This window comes from Dermacentor silvarum, chromosome 1 (assembly GCF_013339745.2).
Source record: "Dermacentor silvarum isolate Dsil-2018 chromosome 1, BIME_Dsil_1.4, whole genome shotgun sequence".
In the NCBI taxonomy this organism is placed as follows: Eukaryota; Metazoa; Arthropoda; class Arachnida; order Ixodida; family Ixodidae; genus Dermacentor; species Dermacentor silvarum.
Genome location: NC_051154.1, coordinates 175,162,136 through 175,189,484, shown reverse-complemented (window position 1 = coordinate 175,189,484; position 27,349 = coordinate 175,162,136). Strand labels below are relative to the sequence as shown.

Sequence of the window (27,349 nt, the reverse complement as noted above, 5' to 3'; positions counted from 1 at the left end):
GGCGCGTGGATGGAGGGGATTTAGTTGGAGCGTCTGTGCTATCGTGACTTGGCAGTTTTGGTACGCTTGCTTTGATGTTCTCAGCGGACCGCAAAAAAAATGGGGAACAGCCACTGACATGTGCTTGATGCACAGCAGCCATCAGGTGTTTCGTAGTAGTAGAAGTAATTGGTTTATTTTTATAAATGGATATATAAATAAAGGAAAAGGAAGGGGGGGGGGGGGTTACTAGTGACCGCGGTAACTGTCTAGCACAATCTGCTGGTACGTCAGCAGTGGATGGTGGAGAGGGGGATTGGAGTAATTAACAGAGAGAAATGAATAAAGGATAACTATTTACATATTTACAATAGGCTGAAGTCGAATGCTTTTTCAAACAGCTCATCTCGGTGGAATGCAGACCACGCGGACTCTCCTTCATTGTATATCGCTTTAGCTTGTGATCGAGCACCAGCACTGGCGTCGTAAATGGTGCTATGTGACAGTGGGTGGAACATATATATGTATCATCATCATCAGCCCATATTTATGTCCACTGCAGGACGAAGACCTCTCCCTGCGATCTCCAATTACCCCTGTCTTGCGCTAGCGTATTCCAACTTGCGCCTGCGAATTTCCTAACCTCATCATCCCACCTGACTTTCTGCCGTCCTCGACTGCGCTTCCCTTCTCTTGGTATCCATTCTGTAACCCTAATGGTCCACCGGTTATCCATCCTGCGGATTACATGGCCTGCCCAGATCCATTTCTTCCGCTTAATGTCAACTAGAATACCGTCTACCCCAGTTTGTTCTCTGATCCACACCGCTCTCTTCCTGTCTCTTAACGTTACTCCTAAGATTTTTCGTTCCATCGCTCTTTGTGCGGTCCTTAACTTGTTCTGGAGCTTCTTTGTTAACCTCCAAGTTTCTGCCCCATATGTTAGCACCGGTAGAATGCAATGATTGTACACTTTTCTTTTCAACGACAGTGGTAAGCTCCCAGTCAGGATTTGGCAATGCCTGCCGTATGCACTCCAACCCAATTTTATTCTTCTGTAAATTTCTTTCTCATGATCAGGGTCCCCTGTGAGTAATTGACCTAGATAAACATATTCCTTTACAGACTCTAGAGGCTGACTGGCGATCCTGAATTTTTGTTCCCTTGCCAGGCTATTGAACATATATATATATATATATATATATATATATATATATATATATATATATATGTTATTCCGGTCTGATCGCGCCATTGACTAACCATGTAACACGTATTAGTTCTTTTAATGGACATTGTAGTGGGTGAGTAGGTGTGCTCAAGAACTGCAAAAGCGCTCTCTGATGCACATTTCTGACGAAATCCGCACGACCCGCCGTGGTTGCTCAGTGGCTATGGTGTTGGGCTGCTGAGCACGAGGTCGCGGTATCGAATCCCGGCTACGGCGGCCGCATTTCGAGGGGGGCGAAATGCGAAAACACCCGTTAACTTAGATTTAGGTGCACGGTAAAGAACCCCAGGTGGTCCAAATTTCCGGAGTCCCCCACTACGGTGTGCCTCATAATCAGATCGTGGTTTTGGCACGAAAAGCCCCATAAAAAAAAAAAAAGAAAGAAAAAAACCGCACTGTACCACTTCTCGTCCGCAGGGCACCGCGGGCGTTCTGTGCAGCGTTTTATTTTCCCCCCATTGCTGTGAGGGGAAGCGAAACGATACTTTAATGATTGAGGACGAAGTTGACGTGGGAATTTTGAGAGAACGGATTTGGTAGCACGTGCCACTATATCCCAAGGATCTACATCCACGTTACACCTTGCCATAAAGTGTAAGCGGTACTCAAGTTTTCCGGGGAAGCTTGTAAAGCGTGTATACGTTTGCGCTCGGTTCACTTGTATTGTAAAGGAAACGGCGAGAGTAATATTTCGTTTGCATGTAGCTGGCGAAGCGTAATCGCGCGTTCCTTGTAAAGTTGTTTATTGTGTTCTCTGGTGTCAGAGGCGCCCGGCCAGGGTGCGAGGGTCCCGGATTTCCATTTGAGGGGGGGGGGGGGGGGGGGGGAGCGCGTGCATTCTTGAATTCTCTCCCAATCACGTGTGGTGCACATCCCCCGGGTGTGTCATCGATGGCGCGCAAGTGAGGAGGTAACACTAGAAGGTGGTGTTCGTCTTGTTTATAAACGCAGAGAAGGGCTGTAGCCTGTACGTCAGCTGGCGCTTGCAGGCTCCGAAGGTGCTGTCCTAGGCGGTTCAAAATTCCATCCTTTTTTAGCATGTCTGTAAGTGTAGATGTAGCTGATGCGAAGTTTCGGACAAACTTGCGCAAGTATATAGCCCCGTTTACATGAATGCGACAGTGGCGCATCGCATTTCCAAGCGCATTTCGGAAAGGCGATGCGACGCCGTTTTCATGAAGCGCATTAACTCTCGCGAGAACATAGCGCCACATGAATGACTAGAGTGGGGAAAGGAAAGTGGAAAGAGAGACCCCCTCGGCTCTCGCTTGCTTCTCGGTAGCGTCTTCGCGGTTGTCATCGAAGATCTTGTTAGTTAGTTTTCCACCACCACCACCCCCGCCTCCGTTCTCCCCTCTCAGTAGCGTCGCCTCTCAGTAGCTTCACGGTTGTCATCGAATGTCTTGTTAGGCGCCCCCCGCCCCCGCTTCTCAGTCGACGATCCTGCGTTTACATGCTCCGCGAGAGTCGACTAGCGCCCGTAAATCTACCCTCGCCTTCCTAGCGCATTACCGCTGTTTGCATGAATGCGATGCGCTAGAAATGCGATGCGACACTGTCGCATTCATGTAAACGATGATGCGATTCTCATTAACTTCTGCAGCTGCTTAATACAGGTTGCAGTAGCACGGTTAATTGGCTACTTCTATTATACGGTCCTTTGTAACCGTCCTCCGGAATAAGAGAACGTGGTCAGACGAAACTAGCATTTTCTGTCGTTTACTGAGAACTTTGCATCGCGTAGCGGCATTGTAGTCTTTGTCTAGGTTTCGCATATGTTCTGCTGCGCCGACGAGCATGACGTCCGGGTTTCAGGACGCTTTGACGTCTTTCTGGTAGGCGGACTACCGGAAGCCCTCGATCGGTTCTGCGCGTTGATGGCAAGCAAGTAGTTTGAAGGATGCGTTTCTGTATGTATTAAGACGAATATCGAAGTAAAAAAAAAAAGAAAAAAAAAGGGGGGGGATCATCACGCTCAAAAAGTCGGAAAATAAGTGGCGACAGCGATCTCCGCTTCGCGACTGATTACCTTGCCCCCTTTTTCCACAGCCCGGGAAGTGGGATGACCTGCCAAGCAGAAAATCGTTGCCACCCTTTGGCCTGTCGCAAGGATTCGCGGTGCTCGTTCCTCGAACTGGCCGTCAGCAGGTTTCTCTTGGCAGTACTCGAGCCTTCGAAGCTTTCAGATGCGCGCGTCACAGTAAACAAAGAATCCGTCAGCACTACAAACCGCAGGTGACTTTATTCATATACCGACGCCCGTGCTGTAGCTTAACAAGAGTTGAAGGTGGGTTGTCGCAGCCCCATCGACGCACAATGGCCGCCGCGCGTTGACTCCAGGATCTGGAATTCTTTGTGTACACGCAGCGTAGTTAGGGTGGCACCCTAGCGTAGTTTCATCACGCCGTCCACTGTGTTTAGGCCTCGTGAGCACGTCACGTGGATCGCTGCATTCGTCACACTTCCAACAGGACAAAGACGACAGCTCCGGGCCATGGACCAGGAGATGGTAAGGAATTTTAGATTTTGCGTACCCAAAGTTGGTGGACGAAATCGCCGGGCGCACAGAAGAACGCTAAAAGGTACACAAAAGAACCCATAAAGCTGTACAAAAGAATGCAAAAGAGTGTGGCGCTTTCGGTGCGCAAAGGTCCCTTTGGGTACCCAAAGCCGCTTGCGTACGCAAAATCTAAAACTCGCCAGCTTGTTGACGTTAGCAGCTAGATTGTCATGCATCTGTTGGAAAATATTGGCACGATCTCGCTTAGCGCATCGTCGCAATGCGACATTCCTACGTCAGTGCCAGGTCAAGAATGCAACGGGTTTGATTCCTCAAAGGGATCATGTATACTTGGTATTCGTACTCCCGTATCCTTGGTATCATCAATGTCCCTGTCTTCGCCTTCCTCAGTCGCTCTCTCGTCGCGAAATTCCTCACCTTGCTGGGTGGCCTTTTGTTCGTCAGGTGCCCATGGCCGTGACGGGATTCGTAATAGTAATTGATTGTTTATTTAAATAATTAGATAGAGAAATAAAGGGAAATGACGGAAAATTGCTACTGACCGCGATAACTGTCTAGCGTAGGTCAGCAGTGGAGGAGGAAGGGAGTAAAATGACAGGGAAAGAGGATAGAGTAAAGAAGAACTATTTACATATGTACAATATAGCGACTAGGTAAGGAAATATCCATAGTTCGCGTGGGACTGACCTCGAGAGAGTTTGTCACCTCGTCCCGCGCACTGGCACTGTTAGGTCATTCACAGGGCCATTCGGCCTTTTCTGGTATATCGGTGGTTGCGGCGTATATATCAGCGGTTGCGGTAACATATCGGCGGTTGCGCGCACCTAAACACTACCACGGCCGGACTAGAGGGGAGACGCGTGCGCGAGGAATGTTGACGAGGAGGTACTTTGTACTCGAGTTCAGAGATATATCATTCGACCTGTTTTTCCTGTGAAGGCTTTCTTCGTCCCCACACTTGGCGATTTCTGCTGTTCCTGCGTGACCGTGGCGTATTGATTGTTGCTGAATCTGTAGGAACCTCTCCTACATTCTTGATGACTTTTCACCACTGGCGTAGCCAGGGGGTGGTGATACCGGGTACCTGTCCTCCCAGAAATTTTTGTGTCAGTATGCGGCCTGCGCAGCTCCCCCCCCCCCCCCCCCCCTCGCTCTCTCTTATTCCCTCCGAAAAAAATTTCTGGCTACGCCACTGCTTGTCACTGACTCTTCTTTATGCTTCGTAGAATACCAGGTTCCTACAGACAACCACCCACCAGTAGTGACAAGTCAAGAATGCAAGAGAGAAAGCAAACTGGCAGATCCCAGGCACTGTGGTAATCGCTGTAAGCGAAGCTTTCTGTGCTATTAGTCTTCATTGATGATATTTGGCGGTGATGTTGAGGGCATACGGCAGTCGTTATGTGGTGTTAACTGTTACATTGCATGCACCACTTGCGTTTGTCTACGTAGTACACAAAGTGCACAGCGAGACGTGTTTGCTCGAGGCGTTGTTGTGCGCCATTTTTCGCGGCCTGTGGGAACGGGAACGAGTGAAGCAGCCGGCAGTCATATGCTAGAGGAAAAAGAGGGTGGCTCCAGCATAGGCAGCCGCGGAATGCGTGCGGCACTCCACTGCGCTTGCGGTTCCGTGATGAAAAATCAAGAAGGAAACCTCTTGAAAGGACCCCTCACCAGGTCTGGCCATTTTGAGCTCACAAGCGCAGTGCATACCATGCGCGATAACGATCGTGTCTGCTAATACATCCCTATGCGCCGCGGAATAGAGCTTAAATTTCAAGCCGAACGCCGTTTGCCCTTCTCCTCGCGGGCGCCGCGCTCTCCAGCCGCGCCTACGTACATCGCAGTGCTGTGACGTCGCTCATAGCAGTGGCGCACCGACGGGGGGGGGGGGGGGGGGTTGTAAACCCCCCCCCCCCTGAGGCCGACTTAACCCCCCTCTTTTGCTTAACCCCTTTTCTTGCGCATTTGAGTACTGCAACTAAGATGTAAGACGCGCAATCGTCTGCACACTCACAACAAGCGCATTTTTTGCCAATTTCCTGTGAAGAAATTGAAATTAGTGCTATTTAGATGGTATTCGCAAACTGTCAACCCCCCCCCCCCCCCTGGCAGAGATCCTGGGTACGCTACTGGCTCATAGTGACACGTGACATCGAGAATTTATTCAAGGCATCATCAGTTATTTAATTAATCTGTTGCTTCAGTAGACAAAGTGAAGTTTAGAGAAATAATAAAACACAGATCGAATGTGTGAGTGTTCTTGTTTCGTATTTCGTACCGTAGCAAGAGAGATGTACTTCCATTTCGTCTGCTTGTTCGCACGTCGTGCAGTCGCGCGCGCAGATAACGAAACTATGCCATGGTCTACCGTGTTCCTGCGCCACAATCATGTTCTTTCATCCTCTCACGCCTGCCTCACTGCTCGCGTGATTGTGGCCTGATCAGGCGTTCTCGTAGAGAGCGCGCAAAATCGTCCGCTGCGCGAAACGATACACACGCAACGGGTCGCGCGCGAGACCTTCACCGTAATTGCGCCACTCATCAAAAACGTGTGAGAGAGAGAGAAAGAAGGCGGGGCCCATGACGTATTCATCACGCGATCTTCGGGCTCCGGTATGGGTAAATTGGTTCGCGCCACTTCAAATATTTCTATCTCTCCTATGAATGAACTAATGTGAAAAATTGTTGCGGTAGAACGCTCCTTTTAGGGCACGTAACAACTTCCAGCGTATAACCAAAATTTGCTATGTGGCCTGGTGAGGGGCCCTTTAAGAAGTACAGGATGTCCCAGCTAACGTTAGCCAAGCTAATGGTATTCTGTCAGCAGTGACGTACCGCACCAGGATTATTTGTTTTCATAATTGAACTTTCGATAATTAGATGCGAATAATTAACGAACTTTTTAATTACTGAATTGAAGGCGCAAATTTTGATAGAAAAGTAATACTTGTCTTTTAAACCGATTCAGTTGTTTTCAGTATATGCTATGTGTCGCGAAGTTATTTTTTCCGCGTTATAAGGAAAACGCGCAAAATATGAAAATAGCATTGAGCAGAGTTGATTTTGCGAGTAACGCCTGGGACCGCTCTTGTCACGGCGCGCGGACGCGTAATCATGCGGCTATCTTCATATTTTGCGGGTTTTCCTTATGACGCGGAAAAAATAATTTCGCGACACATAGCATATACTGAAAACAACTGAATCGGGTTAAACGACAAGTATTACTTTCCTATCAAAATTTGCGCCCTCAATTCAGTAATTAAAAAGTTACAGTGATAGCTAGCTACAGCAGCTCCCGTTTTGCTTGCAGTCGCTGGCGCTCCTCCTCCGGGTCCAGGCGCACAGGAATGAGAGGGACTGGGCCCTGGAGAGACGTGCGGGAAAATAACACCTCGCCTGCTGCACTTTGGGCGGCACCATTGCCGATGCTGCCCGAGTGCCCCACGCCCGTGCCGTAGTCCCGATGAAGGGATGCGCGACCTTAATATCATGCGCCCACGTGCCGACTCTATAGGCGTCCGCGTGAGCGCCTTTAGGGCATCTAAAGAGTCCGTGAACATTTGCTTCTGTGGTCTTCCGGAATTTTCCCCGCCTTTTCTGTCAGCCTTTCACAAGGCTCTCTCTATGGCAAATAGGATGGCCTGCAGTTCAAGTGCCTTAACGGTCGGTTCTGGCTGGTGTTGGTGAATCCGAACATCTTGCTGGTCACCACCAACGACGGCCAGCGCCACTCGGGAGGTAGTAGGGTCGCATTTGGGAAAATGTCATTTTCTTTTAAGTCAGCCCGCTCTGCGAGTTTGGCTCCATAAGCGCCGTGGTACTTCTTCGTCTGCCGGCGAATATTTCCCTTTTCGATAGGGAAATATTCGAAGCGTTTTGTATCAAGAAAGTGGGTGACAGGTATGTAAGCCCTGGCTCTCACCAAGAAAGAGGGTTCGTACCTGTCCATCGATTTGTTCCGATAGCTCCTGTGTTAGGAAAGGCTCGCCGCGCGCACTTTCCTCCTCGCTCGATGAAAAAGGTCTTTTCGCTACGGGCGCCGCGACGTAAAGGCTCGTCCCTCGGAGCAAGTACACTTGCGTTACGGCAAGCTGCAAGGGCGTGAGGGCGCGCAGCCGCCGGCTTCGGCGCGCCTGAAATCAGGCACCCCCGTCAGCTTTTGCACGCAAGCGTCGCATCGCGTCCGGCGGTGGAGGCGAACCCAAATGCAGAGATGGGTACTGTCGGGCGAAGCAGCAGCAAAGTCGCATCGCCAGGAACAAGCCACGACCGCTGAAGGGTGCGCGGCTAAGCACCTTCTGACGCGTCCATGGTTATATGGCATGGGCACATCTCTGCGCCTGGCTCTGTAAGCACACAGAGGTGCATTGACGCGTGACTGTCACGCGCAGCTGTGATGACATATACATTGGACGATTGTGTTGGCTCATGAAATTAGTAATCTCATAAAGCAGTCTTCATAGATCGATGAATATTCTTGGAAGTTATTGCATCCTGCCCAATTCTAACTCATTTAGCGCAGGTAGTCATACAGCGAACACATCAGTGTCGCCGGTGCCGCGTGTTGACGCCAAGCAGGCAGACAGCGACATGCGGGTAAATTCATGTAATCCAGTCCTTCTGCTTGACTGAAGCGGCTCGTAGCCACTCCGGCGGCGAAGGAATAAACTTGAAAGCAGTTGAAAGGCGCCTTTTATCGGTGCAGTAACGCTCCCGTCCATGCACTTCGTGTTTGCCACGGAGAGACTTTGCGGAGAAGACGAAACACGGTGCAAATTTCGAGACCAGTAGGATGCCACTCAAAAAAGAAAGACAGAAAAAAAAAAATCTCGCGTAAACTAAAAATTACTTTGAGGAAGCTTTCTCAGTTTAAAAGCAATACAATATACGCGGTATTTGGCATAGTTCTACTAGGGCCTCAATTTTTGCTATGCGGATGTACATTCGCGAAAACTTAAGCTTTTTTTTTTTCTTTTTGGAAGTTCATCGTCGTCTGTGTTAACTACTGCGCAATATATCCGTCTTAAAACAGTTCTTTCGCACAGTAAACGTCCTGAGCACTTGATCTAAATTTTGAGCTTTTGCTGGCGGTCAGCTTTCTGGAAAAAAAAAAAAAAACATTTTCCCCATTTTTATCGGCCCATAAAAATAGAGGAATGGCTAATAATCAACGAATGCAATTTTTGGCGTAATGAATCTCTTCATTCTCCAGAGAAAAATTTGTTTTGCTCTTATAAAGAAGGAACCGGTTTTTTGGCAACGACTTTTTGGCTTACGACAAAGTTAACGTGGTGCTTTCGCCGGCGAAAAACTTGTTTTTAGAAAAATATTATATGAAATGATCTTTTGTATCACATTGAAGGGCGTCCAATTAAAAGAAAAGAAATTGCAGGTGGTTGAGCGTCAAGGTTGGGACAGGTGGCATGGACTGACCCAGGCTCCTTCCCCCCTCATAAAAAAGAAATAAAGAAAGAAAAATAAAGCATAATACTGGGTTTTACGTGCCAAAACCACGATCTGATTAATCATGCGGCACGCCGTAGTGGGGGATTAATTTTGACCACCTTGGTTTCTTTAGCGTGCATCTAAACCTAAGTACACGAGCGCTTTTACATTTCGCATCGATCGAACTGCGCCCACCGCGGTCGGGCTCGAACCCGCGAACTGCCACTAATTCCATAGTGGCTCAGGTTGAGGCCAAGCTGCAGCCACTAATTCGACGGGCTCCGAAGAAGCTAGCTCTCTGATATTGACCAAGCACCGTGATGCGACGAATACGTCACTTTGGCACCATGAACCTCCTGCCAGCCTGCGCGCGGAGCAGCAGTATACTTTTCCAAATGTTTGCGGTTCACCGGACCTGTACAAATGCATTCTCATAACCTATGAAAGCCATATAGAGAGGTTGATTGTACTCCACAGGTTTCTCGATTACCTGATTGATGACATGGATGTGATCCATCGTAGAATATCCCTTCCTGAAGCCAGCCTGTTCTCTTGGTTGGCTGAAGTCAAGTGTTGCCCTGATTCTATTGGAAATTATCTTGCTGAATATTTTATACAATACTGAGAGCAAGCTAATGGGTCTGTAATTCTTCAATTCTTTAACGTCTCCCTTCTTATGGATTAGTATAATGTCGGCATTCTTCCAGCTCTCTGGTACACTTGAAGTCGTGAGGCATTGCGTATAAAGGGCCGCAAGCTTTTCAAGCATGATATCTCCTCCATATTTCGTTAAATCGACCTTGCAAGACAGGGCTCGGGGAAAAGCTGCTGGAGAAGATGGAATAAATCTTCTCCAGCAGCTTTTCCCCGAGCCATGTCTTGCAAGACCCTTCTAACTTCATCTCTAGTTATAGAAGAATCCTCTGTATCCTGTTCATTAGTACTTCGAATGAAATTAGCTTGGCTGCTCTGGCTCATGAAATTAGTAATCTCATAAAGCAGTCTTCATAGATCGATGAATATTCTTGGAAGTTATTGGCAAGTCTATACTGACCTATACAGGTCAGTATAGAATTCTTCCGCTGCTTTTACTATGTCATCGAAATTGCTGATGATCGCAGAGATGATTTAGTAGAGATACCAGCAGTCATAGAGGCATTGCGTTATCAAGGAGTACAGGAGGCGTACGTGAATATATGGGCAAATATTTGCAAAGATTCCACAGCTACCTTGGTTCTCCACAAGAAAAGTAGAAAGTTACCTATAAAAAAAAGGGTTCAGGCAAGGAGACACAATCTCTCCAATACTATTCACTATATGCTTAGAATTATTCAAGCTCTTAGACTGGGAAGGCTTAAGAATGAGGATCAACGGCGAATGTCTGCAGAAACCTTCGGTTTGCAGTTGACATCATCCTATTCAGCAAAAATGGAGACGAAGTACAACAAATGATTGAGGACCTTAACCGAGAAAGTGTAAGAGTGGGGTTGAAGATTAATATGCAGAAGACAAAAATAATGTTGAATAGTAGCCTGGCAAGGGAACAAGAATTCAGGATCGCCAGTCAGCCTCTAGAGTCTGTAAAGGAGTATGTTTATCTAGGTAAATTACTCACAGGGGACCCTGATCATGAGCAGGAAATTTAGAGAAGAATACAAACGGGCTAGAGGGCATACGTCAGGCATTACCAAATCCTGACAGGAAGCTTACTACTATTGTTGAAAAGAAATGTGTAGAATCAATGCATTCTACCGGTACTAACATATGGGGCAGAAACTTGGAGGTTAACAAAGAAGCTCGAGAACAAGTTAAGGAACGCACAAAGAGCGATGGAACGAAAAATGTTAGGCCTAACGTTAAGAGACAGGAAGAGAGCGGCGTGGATCAGAGAACAAACGGGGATAACCGATATTCTATATAGTTGACATTAAACGGAAAAAATGGAGCTGGGCAGGCCATGTAATGCGTAGGATGGATAACCGGTGGACCATTAGAGTTACAGAATGGATACCAAGAGAAGGGAAGCGCAGTCGAGGACGGCAGAAAACTAGGTGGGGTGATGATGCGCAAGCTGGAATCGGCTAGCGCAAGACAGGGGTAATTAGAGATCGCAGGGAGAGGCCTTCGTCCTGCAGTAGACATAAATATGGGCTGATGATGATGACGGACCTGTACAGTGACATGGACTGTTTTTAGACAGCACCTGCCTCCGCACGTGTCAAAGGTGCCCGTCGCACTTGCGACACACACACACACACACACACACACACACACACACACACACACACACACACACACACACACACACACACACACACACACACACACACCTATATATATATATTTTGCTACGTTCGGCGACCAGCGGGTGCAGCGATCTTGGAAGCGTCTCCTGATTGCCTGCGACTAATCGCTTCGGGAGGCTGAAAAGCCGTCCCACCGGGAAAAGATCAGCGGCGACACCTTGTCTCTACACCTTACAAAGAGTACGTGTCTCGACACTATAGGAAGAGGAGACTCTTGGAAAAGTAGACGCGTTCTCACGGCCGCTCGACAGACCAGCTGGCCGCCAAGGCAGTTCTCCAAACCCGTTCGATGGCTGGCCCATTCCGAGAACAACCAACGCGTCAAGTTTGGCGCGAGGCCACCTGTCCTACGAGCGTCTCCTCCTTTCTGTGGGGCAGTGCGCAGTGTGTGCCTGAGGGCATTTCTCCGAAGGTGTTCGGGAAACAAAGGCGACGGGGGAGTATGCGCACCCTCTCCCTCAAGGCGGAACCTACGTGGACTTTCGACGCTCCGATTGGAGGATGGTGGGACCGCAGCTCGGACAGAGGGGTTTTAAGAGAACTTTGGGGGCTATCGAGAGTGCTCTCCCATCTGCACTGAGATGAGCTAGACGTACCGTCTCGTTCTCATACTCGTGATGTAAATAGTGTAAATAAACCCAATACTCTCCGTTCTCAATGAGAACATGTTCCTGCCTTCAAGTCCGTCCTCAACCCCAACAACTGGTAGCGTAGGCAAGACCCGCAGTTTGACGTCGAACTCGGATAGACCACGACTCCCAGCTCCAATAATATATATATATATATATATATATATATATATATATATATATATATATATATATATATATATATACCGGATTCTGGGTGACTTCACACACCTCGACGCCTCTATCTAAAGACATAGCCAACTTCGAGACTTGAACATATCTGCATTTTTGCAAATTAAATGCAAATATGGTGCACAATTTTACTCACGCGTGATAAGTTCGGGGACTTCCGTCCCACTTCTCAGCGTGGCGGTACACCACAGTCGTTGAGTGTCGTGATACAGGGCTCCTGACCCTCGAGACAAGGCCACCCGCGTTCACATAAAGGGATTGCGGCCGTTGGGCGAAAGAGGGCGAACGCCGACGTTCGCCCTCGTTCCAGTGAAGTGGAACGAGGTGGCGACTTCCAGTGAAGGGTGTAGTGGCGTAGAGGCAATACAATGAAAGTGGCCTCGCACAGGCTCTGCGACTGCGGTTCGCAAACGCTGTGCTCGCGAGCTGCGGTATTCGATTCCGTGATTCCGTGACCTTTTTACTAGCTGCGGGTCCATGTTTTCAGTCCAGTCCTGCGCGTCCACCTTGGCTGCTGGTATTGCACGTGTAAGCATGTCAGCCGGCATTGTACTCTGAGCGCACCACCTCGCCCCGTACACGTCATACCGCTATGTGTCGCGTGCCCGGCCAACTTGTTGCTGTTGCATCCAATCAGCAGTACAAACCCGCTGCGTGCGATAAGCGAAAAATCGCATGGCAGGAGGAATCTGAAGACACCTTAGTGTGTGCGTGTGTATGTGTGCGTGCGTGTGTGGTGTGTGCGCATGGTGGATGTGTGTGCTGTGTACATGTGTGTGTATGTTATTAATGCTGATGAATTGTGCGTTCCACTTGCCTAACGAGAAGCAGTTGCACCATGTGTCAATACCATGGCCACCGAGATTGCAGTGCGCCGCACTGTTGGACATCTCAAAATGCCGGGGTGGCAGAGATCATGCAATAACTGTACGTACTGCACATGTACAGCTTTTAAGCAGTGCTATGAAGTTGGACAACACCCTGTTAAAAACAGAATGCTTGCATGTTGTTTCCAAGCCGTGAAGAAGCCACGCTCCAGGCCGAGCCCGACGAGGGGTGTATTAATAGCCGCTGAACTCATGCAGTGTCATTCGATTCGACGATCGCTGGCCATACTCCCTGTCATCGTTGTCGCGTTTATAGGTGTCGCTTTGCTTCCTGGGCAGTCTGCCCAATAAGCAGCTCTATTCTTCTCAATAATCTTCTTGGATAGTGTTTCCTTGTGCACCGTTACTACCTTTTGACATATGCTACATGATAATTGCTTCCGTTACTCTGAAGGAGTCGTTCCTGTGAGGGTACAATTTGGACACCGCCTACAATAATCGCTCTTGCTGAAATTTTCTTTAACTCTGTGTGCCCGGTGTTTTCCTGTTATGAACGTTTAGCGCGTCCATGGCGTTCTAAAAGGAAAGCAGCGGGCCACAAAACGCGGAAATGCCACCAAAAATGATGGCGATTATCGTGGTGCAATTACACAGATTGCAATCTAAATTGTGCAACATTTCTTACAACGCAGATATAAGAAAACTCTTGCAAATGTACTTGTTTGTACAGTCGGAATGGATTTCAAGCTTACCACATTAGGCTCAGCCAAACTAAACCAAAATGTCGCCCCGCAAGTATGCTACTTCCGAAGGGGGTGTCTATAGAATATACTGCTGTCATCCAGTTTAGATTTCCACTTACTTTCCTTGCTCGCGGTATCGCTTTTTCAGGAGGTCAACGTCAATTTGCGAGTGCTGCTTCTTGGGCGAGTTGGTATTGCATACTGTGGCGGGGTGGCAGGGACAAGGTAGGGCACACAGATTGCGCTCTCGTTTGTTTATCTTAATTTTAGGTTAAATCGTTCGCGCCATGCCGCTGCCGTGGCCCTTCCGACCACAAGGTGGCAGAAAGGCGCATGCCTCCTATAGCATGACGCGCACGCGCAGTTGATACCTGGCAGGTTACCGAAACAGTTGCCGTATTTTATATAGTGGCATTATTATTATTATTATTGGTTTGAAAACATATACATATGACAGGAAAGGGGAAGCGAGGAGCAGGCTGGCAACTGCCACCAGAAGGGCCACAACGCCTGCCTACTCTTTAGAAAGGAGGAGACAGAAACATGGAAGATAGGAAGAAGGGGAGGAAAGAGGAAAGAAAGAGCAAGATGACCAATCTCAAAGAATAAAGTAGAACACACAGTACAGTACGTTCTGCTTGAGTACGTGCAGGTCCGCAGTTTTAACGCAGAATAGTTTTAGGTCAACTCTTCAACAGCTTTCCGTCGCAAGCAGGTAACGAAACTTCCCCCGAACGCTGTCACATATCTGAAATGTCGTCTCTTTTCACATGGTTATATTAATTCAATCAAATTCTGAAGTTTTGCGTTTCAAACCACGATCTGATTATGAGGCACGTGGTGGTGTGGGGCTCCGGATTAATTTTGACCACCTGGGGGTTCCTTAACGTGCACCCAATGCACGGTACACGAGCGTTCTTGCATTTCACCCCGATCGGAATGCGGCCACTACGGCCGGGGTCGAACGCGCGCGACCTCGAGTGGCTATGGCACAACGCCATAGCCACTGGGCTATCCGCGGCGGGTTGACTGGCTCTATGGAAACATGCGCTGAAGTTACGCCGACAACAGCGCCATGTCACGCAGCTTTGCGACATAATTAGAGGAAAGGTTGTTTTGAATTTATTATGCGAGTGCGCGCATGCAGCTTGCCGAAACCTCTCTGACGGCCGCACTGCAGACCACGGTGAAGGAAAGTGCAACGTCTCTTGAGTACATGAGCGTCGGCGCCTTTCGTGTCTGGTTCGGAGACAAGTCAACAGCGTCGCTGACGGACCTTTATTTTTGCCTCCTTCTTCCGTCGACAGAGCTCGAGTGAAGGACCGCGCGCGCCAAATGCGTCCGTTGTTTTCCTCAAATGGCGCTAGAACGAACAAGGCCTCGCGAACTTTGCGTAAACATGACAATGGACCTACACGTATGCAACCGGGCATGTCCCGTTGTCCCTTAATGCTATTCATTATTGTTCATTTGATCATTTGTATAGGAACAAATGGCTCGCGAATACTAATCTCGGCCATCGAGAGAAAGTCAAGCTTTCGCTATGGGCCACGCTTGGAAGAACACGGAGCTTAGGAGTTGCACCACAGTTGGCGGCCTCGTGCATGCACACGCGTGCGTGCTGACGTGGCATGCTGATTTTTAACAAGATTCGACGTAACTATATATATATATATATATATATATATATATATATATATATATATATATATATATATATATATATATATATATATAGTCACTCGCCAAATGAAGATTGAAAGGCATGTGATATATAGACAGCGGGAGACGGACAACCTTGTTTTGTCGTCGTCTATTGTCTCGTGTGTTCAACTATGTCTCGGGCCTGCACGTATATAGCATTGAAGTTACCCGCCGCCGCTCAGAACGAGGCGCCGCGGGTCCGACCCCGGCCGCCGCATTCCAATGGGGGTGGAATACGAAAACGCTCGTGTTACGTTAATTCGGTGCCCCTTAAACAACGCGAGGTGGTTAGAATTAACCCGGATGTTCCCGATACGGCGTGCCTCAGTATCATGTCGTGGTTTTGGCACGCAATACCCCAGAATTTAATTTAATTAATTACTACAAGTTCAACGGATGAAAATCAGCCAAAATTCGTTTTCTCGTTCAATTGACAGAAATACCAATAACAGTGATGTGATAACACCACTTTTAATGAACAATAAGCAATGAGCGTCTCACGACGAGAACTGCTGCTTTTAGACAAAGAAAAACAAAGAGCTCATCAGCAATGCGCTTGTGCCTGCTATACTAATATTTACCAAGTCAGCAGAAAAGGCGCACTTGGCATATACGTTGTGAGTAAAGACGAATACCTGTTTTATCCAGCGATTTATTGTGTCCTGTGATGCCATATGTCTTCATGCATTGTTTTCACGGACTGCTGCGCGTCTTGCAGGATGCTGAATTAACAGTTCTCTGTTGCTACCCTGATTAGATAAGCGTATGCAAGTGTTTGACAAATGCGTCACACAATTGTGTGCGTTTTTTTATGCAAAACACACATTCACTGCTCTTATCAATTGACGGCTATGAACCGTTAGGGTTATCATTTATTCCGTCTCGCGAAGCAGCCCGTTTATGGTACTGTTTGTTCACTTTATCCCTATAGGCGTGTGGCTTTCTTATTCTGCTCCTGTTAGGAACGTGAAAAGAACCGCGACGCTGTATAGGGATTATTGTTCAGCGTTGATTTGTTTCACATCTGCTGGCAAGATCCTGTAGTTGCATGAAATTAACAACGCGAGAACAATTTTGCCGATTGCTGTTGAAACAGAACCCAGGTAGCATTAGAAGGATATGTGCGTTAAAGCACCGACTGCACGATAAAGGAAGTTGCTAAACTACTTGCAGGCCTCATAACTAAGCTCAACTTGAGCGCGTACGTATATACGAGAAAAGATGTGTTGGATCTGGCTGACGCTGAAATTTCTTAACTACCATATTTCTAGGATTTTAAGAATACGATTGCTAGACACGCAAACGAAATTGCAGGCATGGGCTGAAGATAAGGGCAACAATGATCTTCGGGGCTGCCTTGAGATCGCTCGTAATCAGGCTATCAAGCTAAAGCCATACCTGCAGAACAGAGAAATTAAAGAACTTCCCTCAAAATAAAACGGAGGATATCTGTTGAGGCGGTGGTGTTTTGGTCAGAGAAACGGCATTTCAGTGACTCAATGACGTATTGATGTGATAAACCACGTTCTATAGGCACTCTATATAGAAAATACTTTGTCTTAGGTTTTAAAATAAAAAGTTCTTGCGCGCAAGGTACATTTTAAGCAAGCATTGTCAACATCCGAAATCAAAGTGATCTCTTGATTATGCGTTAGCCATAGGTTGATCCAAACGGCACACTATTCAACCGGATAAGAACGTTGAGCTCGCTCTTGCTGTTACGCTCTTATTCGTTGTAACGTGTGACATTTGCACAAAAATATTAAACTTTGATCATTCGCTTCTATCGCTATACGAGCATTTTCTTGCAATATTATTGCTGCCTCGGAAACACTGCTTCTCCCAGCCGAGTCACGCCACATTCTATATTCAGTTCTTCTGTGTTCCCCAACGAACGGCGGCTATAGGTGTGATGACGTAACATTATATGTGAAGTCGCCTATATCATGTTGTTTTGTGAATGCATATTCGTCCTCATGCATGAATGATCTTGATGCATACTTGTAGTGAGATGCCCATGTTTTGTAGCAAATGGTGATCTATAGCCTTTTAAACAAAAACAATTCTGCGTCTATATGCATCGCTCTGAGCGCATTCTAATTTTTTGGACCGAAGAGCATGATGTTGTGATTTGAATACCCTGAATAGACTGGATTGTGAATACTGTAATGTCATGAGATCACACAGATTTTTTAATGAGATTAAATTCCGGAAGGCATGTAACAGCATACATTTATATCCACATTAATTGATCATGTAATTCCGACACCAGGTTATCGGGATTCCGAGGCTCGAAGGTTCCCGCTGAACGCCCGTTACATCTCGCTACCAGGACAGTGCCCGGAAGACAGGGAAAGAGGATAAAGAGTAACGGATAACTATATTTACGCATGTACAATATAGCGACTAGGTAAAATATCCATAGTTCGCTTGTGAGCGCCTTCATCGAGAGAAGTTGTCACCCGGCCCCGCACACCGGCACTGTTAGGACACGTAGAGCACAGGCCCGACCGCTCGAGGAAGTCGCAGTGTTTTGTGATCTGCCGCCCGCGCGCGAGGGGGACCGCGGGGTCAGCGCCCCGGCGCTGTCGGCCGGCAGCCCGTGCTCAGGAGTTCCTCCCGCGGTCCCCTGAAACATTTCTGTGCAGTAAGAAGCGTTCGAGTTTCTCCAGTTCACCACAGTTGTTGCACACGTCCGTAGCAGTGAGACTGTGAGGCGTTGCCTGTGCGTTTAGCGGCCACACGCACCCGACGTGCAACCGTAGCAGCCGTTGCTGCGCGGTGATCGCAGGCAGCGTCTCTATACGCGCGCGATGCGTGGGTCGGGGTGCTGCTGTAGGATGGTCGCGTTGGATGGCAGAACACATATCTTCGCTGTTCAGGGGAACGTCGGCTGGCGGCAGCTGGTGGGCGCTTGCCGCAAGCTCGTCGGTGCGCTCGTTGCCGAACATGCCGTTGTGGCTTGGGACTCGCAATCGAACCCTGAGCCTCCTCTGCGCAAGTGCGGCGAATTTGCTGCGTATATATCTCGCGCACTATAGACCGCGGCCGTTCGCCTGGAAACGGCTTAGCGCCGCGCGAGATTCACACTTTCGTCAGCGCCGGCATCACCTCCAGGAAAAGGCCCATGCTCAGGCCACAGAGCTCGGCTCTGGTCAGCGGCCCCTGGTGCGTCTCTCGTTGGTGTTTGTGGCACTGGAGCGTAGGAATGACGGCTGCCGCATTCAGTGATCGGTCCTCTTGCAACACCGAGCCGTCGGTGTACATTTGCAGATGGTCGCGAAGTTGTTCGTGTGTGACGGCTCGTGTGAGCTGCATGCTCCTGCGCGCACTGTGGTGTTCTTACCGTGATGGACTCAAGTGTTCCGGACCCTGCGATGGCGAGCCCGCATGCCGGGGGCGATTCTGCAACCAGAGGCACGACGTTTATTGTGTTGCACTGTCATTGTGCAAAACAACAGCATCACCCCACTGATGGTTCGAGCGGAGATGAGCAACTTGTATGCAGAAGCTGTCCATCGGCGCCGCGGACCGACGGAGGACCGCGCCCATTCCTTGACGACCCTCCCACAGGAACTGTCCCACTGAGTGTCCCTGCCACGCACGGGACCCTATTTAGGGCCGCGAAGGTCGAACTTGTTTATCAGAAAAGACTCTAGAGACTGTAAATAACCTGTAAATATATTCGTATTTGTTTTCGTCATCTTGACGCCCGCTTTCATCTCCTTCACCTTGCGGTGAAGTCCACCTCACCCTGCCGAGGTCGTATCACCGGATTGTCGCCGGGTTGCCCAGCGCCGCTCACTCCGCTGCCCAGGCGCGTCACTGGCATTCACAGAACCCACCTCCCACTAAAGAATTTTTTGAACTGCTTTTTATAGCATATTTGATAATGAGACGATACTTGTTAAAGCCGGCTATAATCAAATCCCCACTATCCTCTTTCTCTCAATAGGCCTTCAGCCATCTTCTTTAAATGAACATGTATTCAATCAATTACTGAGTAAAAAAAATCAGTTCTGCAGGGTTGGCCTTATCCGATATAGTCATTTACCAGTAAAACCGTTTTGGGCAATTTTTTTAGATGTTAGCATATATTGTTTAATACTGCGAGTCATACAGCAAATTAAGTTAGAACGTTATGGCTTTCACGGCATAACCATTCATTTGTTCATACTTATCTTAGTAACATAAATAAATCAGTTGCTATTCCAAACACAAATTCCTATCTCCCTGATCACACTGAAAATATTTGTAAAAAAAAAAAAAAAAAAAACCCTCACTGCCATTCCACTCTGTGAAGGTGGATGACCAGTGGAGCTGTATATATGGTGTTAAACTATATTGATTTAAATAAAGACACATACCACATGAAATGTCGTTTTCCACCGTCTTTATTATTTTGTCACTAAGGTGGTCGCCATGGTAAGACGGCCATGGGTTCTGTAACGATGCTTGAGCGGGAATGGGCGCGAAGGCGGCGGGAGGAGCAGCCTCCCGCCGCCTTCGCGCCCATTCCCGCTCACGCCGTCGTTCTTCGTAGCGATGAAATGCCATTCATGCCCCTTCGTTTTTGCAAGGCCAGGGAGTTGGCGACTAGATCTGCGTCACCTGAGACTAATGGACAAGCAATTATGTTTCGTATATCTTCGGCTGTTCGACCACTCAGAGCTGATGGGCTTGACGAATTCTGTGTGATCGGTCTCGTGCGTCGTTAAACGGCCACGTCGTTTTTTTAGCTGTCACGGTATGGTCTGTGACAGTCAAACAAAAGAGCTCACTTCAAGACGACGACAACGCCGCCCTTCGTGGAAACGATATTTACCACGATCGAAGGCTCGTCTCTATAGCACTGTCAAGCTGATCGTCATGGAAAACCCCATAAATTTTGCAAGGGGCCAAAATTTGACGGCTGTGGTTGGCCGAGAAGAACAACAGAGGATGCCTCCGACGAGAGAAAGGGGGAAAGTGAAGTGCTTAAAGCGGACCTAAAGGGAAACTGAGACATCCACCCAAATGTAGCAATTTGCTACAATGGAAACCCAACCGGGTTCCTCGAAAGAAAGCCTCGCAGTTGAAGAAAAATTCGTCCTGGTCCGGGACTCGAACCCGGGACCACCGCCTTTCCAGGGCAGCCGCTCAACCATCTGAGCTAACCAGGCGGCTAGCAGATGGCAGGGCGAAGTTGAATTTGTCGACAACTCGAAGCAAAGGCAAGTGTTTGATGTTATAGTTCAGCGGAAATCCGCTAGGTGGAGATCTGAGCTAACCAGGCGGCTAGTCAGTTTCCCTTTAATTACTTATCTCCACCTAGCGGATTTCCGCTGAACTATAACATCAAAGCGGACCTTCAGCGCTCCTTCGTGCTCGTACATTGAAAACTCTCAAAATGTAAATGCTGTAAATAAACCCTTTTTGCATCTCTTGGACGTCGCCCCGGACCTATTGACCACCCGGCACCGTGGTACATCTAGAGCACTGCACGGGCTCGGGCTTACCCGAAAGCCCGGGCCCGGCCCGGCCCGTGGGCCGGGCCGGGTAGAACAGTTTTTTCACGGGCTCGGGCCGGGCTCGGCGTGTGCTTTTTGACCCGGGCCCGGGCCGGGCTCGGGCTTTTTGACGCGGGCCCGGGCCGGGCTCGGGCTTTCTGGTGGTGTGCATGTAACGTGCAGCGAGTTATTCTCGGGCGTCTCAACTCTGAAAAACATTATTTTTCGGTCTCGGGCCGGGTTCGGGCCGGTTTCGAGTCGGGCTCGGGCCGGGCTCGGGCCTAAGGTAAAGGGGTGGCGGGCCTGGCCGGGCGGGTAACGTAGAATATTTCCGGGCCCGGGCCGGGCCCGGGTCTCGCCATAAAAGTTTTGATCGGGCTCGGGCGGGCCGCCCAACGTAAAAACGGGCCCGGGCCGGGCCCGGGCTGAAAAAATCGGCCCGTGCAGTGCTCTAGGTACATCACCAGCTACGTAAACACGTAATGACCGCTCGGACACGAGTCGTAACAGCTGGTGGTTGACTGCGGTGAAATGGAACCGGTAGCCAACGCAGAAGCCAACAGCATGCTGTTCCTCGGTCCGATCAATACGCGGCCTAGTCATTTTACACACCCGGAACGTGCTAATTGAGATAATGTGCCTATGCAGTGTGCGACGTCACCATCCAAAGAGACACACCCATTGACTATTAAACGCAGCTGGGGAACATCGGCAATACGCTTTTGCTTTGTATCGAGGCTACGGCGTTTTTGGTCCACGCGCTCGGTATACGCACGCAGCGACCCGCAGGAAACAGCTCCGCTGTGAAAATCAGCGCAAATTATGCTTTGCATGTATTGTGACTATTCTGACACACTAGCTCTCAGAATAATTCATTTTGGCATAATCTATACAGCCGCCTTTCTTATTGCATTGCATCCTGGTTATACTCCTCCAGGAAAGCTGCACACTTTCTGTACTTAGAACGCTAAGACAATGGCGCTCTTCCAAAGCCTGAATATACTGCCTTCTACTGTATTCGTCACTGTGCTACTATTTCGTTTGCTCCGATAGCACTGTGTATTATGGTATTATTATTATTATTTCTGGAGTTTTACGTGTCAGAACCAGTTTTGATTATGAGGCACGCCGTAGTGGAGGGCTCCGGATTAATTTTGACCACCTGGGGTTCTTTAACGTGCACTTCAACGCAAGCACACAGGCGTTTTTGCATTTCGCCTCTATCGAAATGCGGCCGCCGCGGCCGGGATTCGATCCCGCGACCTCGTGCTCAGCAGCGCAACGCCTTAGCTGACTGAGCCACCCCGGCGGGTATTATGGTATGGATCCCCACTAGTCTTGCGCTAGAGATCCAAATATATTAAGCACATTGTTCTTATGAAATAAAAGTTCAGTTCAAATCACGAAATATATAACCCTAATACACTCTTGCGAATCTCTCTAAAAAAAAAAAAAAAAAAAAAAAAAGAGACTGGAAGAAAACATATTTTACACCTTTTTTACATCTACACACACAAAAAAAAAAGAAAAAGAAAACAGGCTGCATCGCTAAGCGCTTTACAGATTTCACTGTAAAATCGCCATGATATGAAAATGACCGAAAAATAGCAGTCGTTTTACGCCCTATTGCTTGTAAAATAGGACAGACACACGCGTGACGAAGGTTACAGAAACGTCCTGTAAAATGTATGGCTTTTATCTTCTTGGCTTCATCTGTACGCGCCGTGTACATTCGTCCAGCTGTCCCGTCGTTGCAACTCGTCAATCGCAACATTTAACATTTTCCTCCAGTTTTCCAAACGTATAAGTTTGGAAATTAGCGCAGGAAACGACAGTAATCTTCTTCTGTTGAGGCAGATTATAGAGCGTCTGTAAAAACAAAATGCATTGCTTATCTTGTAAAAGCATAAGCAGAAAATTCAGTTGAACGAGAAAACATGCCATCTGGGCACATTTTTTCCAATACCTTTCTGGAATTTTTTCTTAGTGTGTGGCTGGGGGAACATTGTTCGCTACTTCTGTTATTCCTTTCGCGCGACGAACTCAAACGTTCTGTTTGCAGCGTCTTTGAATGGGCGATTTATCTTTGTTCCTGTTCGACGTAATTGAACGAATAGAACGGATTAGACGGCTCTGCACCCTTTCCCATTTAGAGCCGGATATAAGTTTTATCCAAAACATAATAATTGTTTATCAATTATCCTCACAATAATTGGGGAAATATAAAGTAATTATGATAATGACTTCTGCTTGGTGTGTGTAAAGATAATTAGCTTGAAAATTATACACTTGCAGTTCTCTCTTTAAATCAGTTCATGTATGCCATGAACAAGGTAATAAAATTTTCTCTCAGATTCTTTGAGTTCTTTTTAAAACTGTTGTTGCCGTACATTTAAAATTACTGTTACTGTCTTACATGTCCTGTGATTTCAATGAGACTGTTAAGCCTGTCTATGCCTGCTATGCTCCCGATTTGATAAGAGCTAACTCGTCCTTTGGACACACGCACACACACGCGCGCACACGCACACACACACACACACACACACACACACACACACACACACACACACACACACACACACACACACACACACACACACACACACACACACACACACACACACACACACACACACACACACACACACACACACACACACACACACACACACACACACACACACACACACACACACGCACACACACACACACGCACACGAACACGCACACACACACACGGTGAAGCCACTGATCTTTACTACAGATCAGTGGGTTAAACGTTGTCGTCACAAGCAGTCACTTTCCAGAAAACACAACAGCGTTACCTGTACAGCTCCATTATACTATGAAGGAAGCAGCTTGATCAGTCGCGTGCCGGATTAATGTCTCGTCGAGAGTCCGTATTTTTCCGCAACAGGTGAGTCAGTAGCGACAACGCGAAAAAAATAATAAAAAAAGTAATTTCATGCTTGACCACGTGCGAGCACTTGGAACCGCCCTGCCGTGTCTGGCTTGGAGCCTTTGACTTTTTCCTCGTTGCGCACATGGACATCGTTCCGGAGGGAAAAAAGGCGTCTGTCTTTTCTTTTTTTTTTTTTTTTTTTTTTATCTCGTCTACATCATCACCGTGTTTCAGGTTTTCTTAGTCTAACATAGCTCAAGTTCCACATTTCAGTCGATGTTCACGTGAATTCCCGATTTTGGCACCTCGAATAAGTTTTATGAAAATCGGTTTAAACCATATTTCTCCACGAAGTGTCGGCCATTCGTAAATGGTAAGAATATCGTTAAATGCAGGCGCTGTAAAACCAGTGAACACCGCCCGGCTTGTTTGATGCAAACGGTCAAGATATATTAATGTTATTCGAGTATGAATATAATATACGTTTCATTTTCGCTCAACGCTCAAGCAAAAACCGGCATTTATAATACTATATGCAGCGCCTGCTGGCCTTGAGTAAACGAAAGCTTGTTGCCCTTCTAGTGGCCTCGTGTAGCACATGAATACGACAATGGCGTATCGCATTGCGAACGGTAGCTGTGACGTTGAGCGGACGTTTTTTTTTTTTTTTTTTTTGCTTGTTTTTTCAACTTACGTTTACGTTTTTCAACTTACGGCAGATTAGGATAGCTGGTATTTGTTGCAAGGGCGTATAGAGCGAAGCAGTAATACAGGACGAGGACAAGAGATTTAGGATGGACAGAGAAATGCTCGAAATGCACATCGACAAAGGTTTGTACGATAAGGAAATGCATTAATTAAAATTAAATTCTAGGTATATACGTGCCAAAACCACGACATGATTATGAGGCACGCGGTAGTGGGGAATTCCAAATTAATTTTGACCACCCGGGATGCCTTATCGTGCAATGGGTAAGTACGCGGGCGTCTTTGCATTTCGCTCCCGTCGAAATGCAGGCTCGCCGCGGCCGGGATTGAACCCGTGCCCTCGAGCTCAGCAGCGCAACGCCAGCTATCCGCGGCGGGTAAGAAAATGTGTGCAGTACTATGTGTTCTTTTTCCTTCTTCGCGAAAAAAAAATAAAAAAAAGAACATACAGAGAAAGTTTCCATACTTCTTTCCAAAACGTTTCGATTTGTAGTTCGTTTGTTTATGCGGCTTCTTTCAAAAGCGTAAATAATGCCTAATAGCGAAGATTTGCATAGATAAATTCGTCACATTACTTAATTGTCATTATATGTTCCTGTCAGTGATTTCGCTTGTATAAATAAACAGTTTGTATACAAAAGGCGACCTTTGCCTGTGTTAATCGTTTATGAAAGTTACCAGAAAAATCTCGAATTTTAGGCTGCCAGCCAACAAAAAAAATTATAGTGACGTTTTACTTAGTGAACGCGGGTGGTTATGTATGGGTGCTGTTCCGGAGTTTCTAAGCTCTACCGCCTTGCCTGGCACACCCGCATTGTCGTAAGCCGCCTAGCACGTTCTTGGGGAGTCTCCTGGGCTCGCCTAGCCCGCGCCTGTTGCCGGTCTTGTCTGGCTCGTGCCTGGCGCTTGCCGACGACTTCGGGGGCGGTCGACTCGCGCTCAGCCTGCCGCCGCTTGCGTTGCTACAGTGTCCGTCCCGCTCGGCCGTCTCTATCACCAGACGAACCCGGTACATCCACAGCGCACACAGAGCCCGTAGCAACTGCCAGAGGAGGTGAACCCAGCGCGCCTCCGCCTACCCTCCTCACCCGCTCCGCCGCGCGCTCCTCCGTACCTTCTCCTGCGTGCATTCCGTCTCTCCACCCGAGGCTAGCGCCCGTCGGGTGCAGAACGCGACACTGCGTTGGCGGCTCGCTCATTCGCATGAAGGGAAAAAAAAATGGAACCATTCACTCTAAAAAAGTTTACACCCTTTGGGTCGCATTTTGTCCCCAAACAATAATCGTCATCTGCCTTGCTTGCGTTTCGTTTCTTGAAAACTCAGCGCTCGCTACTTTCCTGCCGAGAATGCTGTGTCACGCTGATAACACGCAAGCCTTTCGTGACTAGGAAGTACCGGGCTCGCAGCGTTAAAGAGAGGAAATACGGACAAGACAGATGACGATTATTGTTTGGGGACAAGAAACCACCCAAACGGTGTAAACCTTTTTTAGTGTCCCACTATGTGAAGGTGGAATGACCACCGAAGCTGTAGCGCATCACGCAGGGTTAGACAAGGGCACATGTATTTATTTTCATCATTTGGTAATGGTAGTGACGATATCTTTGTGATTACTGTGATATACGCTGACAGGTTCGGTTACAACCTTAGACAGAATCTTGGCCAACGTTAAATCTATACACGACCGTCGTTGAGTGACTTGGATTGGTGTGGCACTTCACACCAAACTCTTCTAGCACAAACTGAGTGAACCATTCCTGGTCTGGTTTTGAAATGTCCACATTGAAGTCTCCAAGGATGATCACAGGGGTAGTGTCATTACTGCTACCCCATGCAAAGTGCGTGCTCCTGAACTTCTCGATATTACACTTGGATTTGCCCGGAGATATACACACAGTGGATATCACAGTTCGTTCCAGGGGCGTAGCCAGGGAGGGGGGGGGGGGGGTTCCAAACCCCCCCCGAAATATTTTCCGCAACCCCCCCCCCCCCCCCCCCCTACTTACCCACCCTTTGTTCTCGGCGCTTCGCCCTCACGTCATTCATGAAACCGGTGCTACTATCACAATTTCATTCCTGGGCGCTTCCGTTTGGGTTGGTAATTTACAGGGAATCATGTCTGCATATGGAAAAAACTGTCACGGTGTTGGTCAAGGCTTTGACACTCTGTGAAGTTTTGGGCGAGAATGTGGCGGCCGCATTCTGAAGCAACAAATGCGCAACAAATGAAGCAAAAAATGCGGCAGCCGCATTTTAGATGATGGCGAAAACGCTCGAGGCCCGTTTACTTAGATTTAGGTGCACGTTAAAGACCCCAGGTGGTCCAAATATCCGGTATACATTTCCGCCGCTTCCCTTCAGGTGCCGGTTAGGCCGCACTCGCGCAGGATCTTAGGCTACGTTCACACTTGGTCTCGAAGCTGTCGGAAGCGGCAAAATCTTACAAAAATCCGCCCGCCTAGGCGGCAAAACAGGCAGAAAAACAGGCTGCGAGCCAAATCGGTCTCGGGCCGATTTTTTCGCCATGGCGAAGCGGAAACGCGGCGGAAAGTCGTTCTGCTTCACTGGAAGCTACACTAGCATGTAAACAACCGGTCGTAAAATTGAACATAGCACCAAAAGTGTAGGCTGTAATGCTGATCGACGCGATCAAGAACCAGCCCTTG

The 27,349-nt window shown here is 48.1% G+C and overlaps 1 protein-coding gene and 1 non-coding gene across 2 annotated transcripts in view; both read right to left on the bottom strand.

Annotated features, from left to right (window-relative positions):
* The window catches only part of LOC119436421 (pseudouridylate synthase TRUB2, mitochondrial), a 76,351-nt gene that overhangs the window by 29,444 nt on the left and 19,558 nt on the right, over positions 1 to 27,349 (bottom strand). The window lies entirely within an intron of this gene.
* On the bottom strand, positions 20,668 to 20,742 carry Trnas-gga (transfer RNA serine (anticodon GGA)). Its single transcript has one exon. It is a non-coding gene; the product is annotated as a tRNA-Ser (tRNA).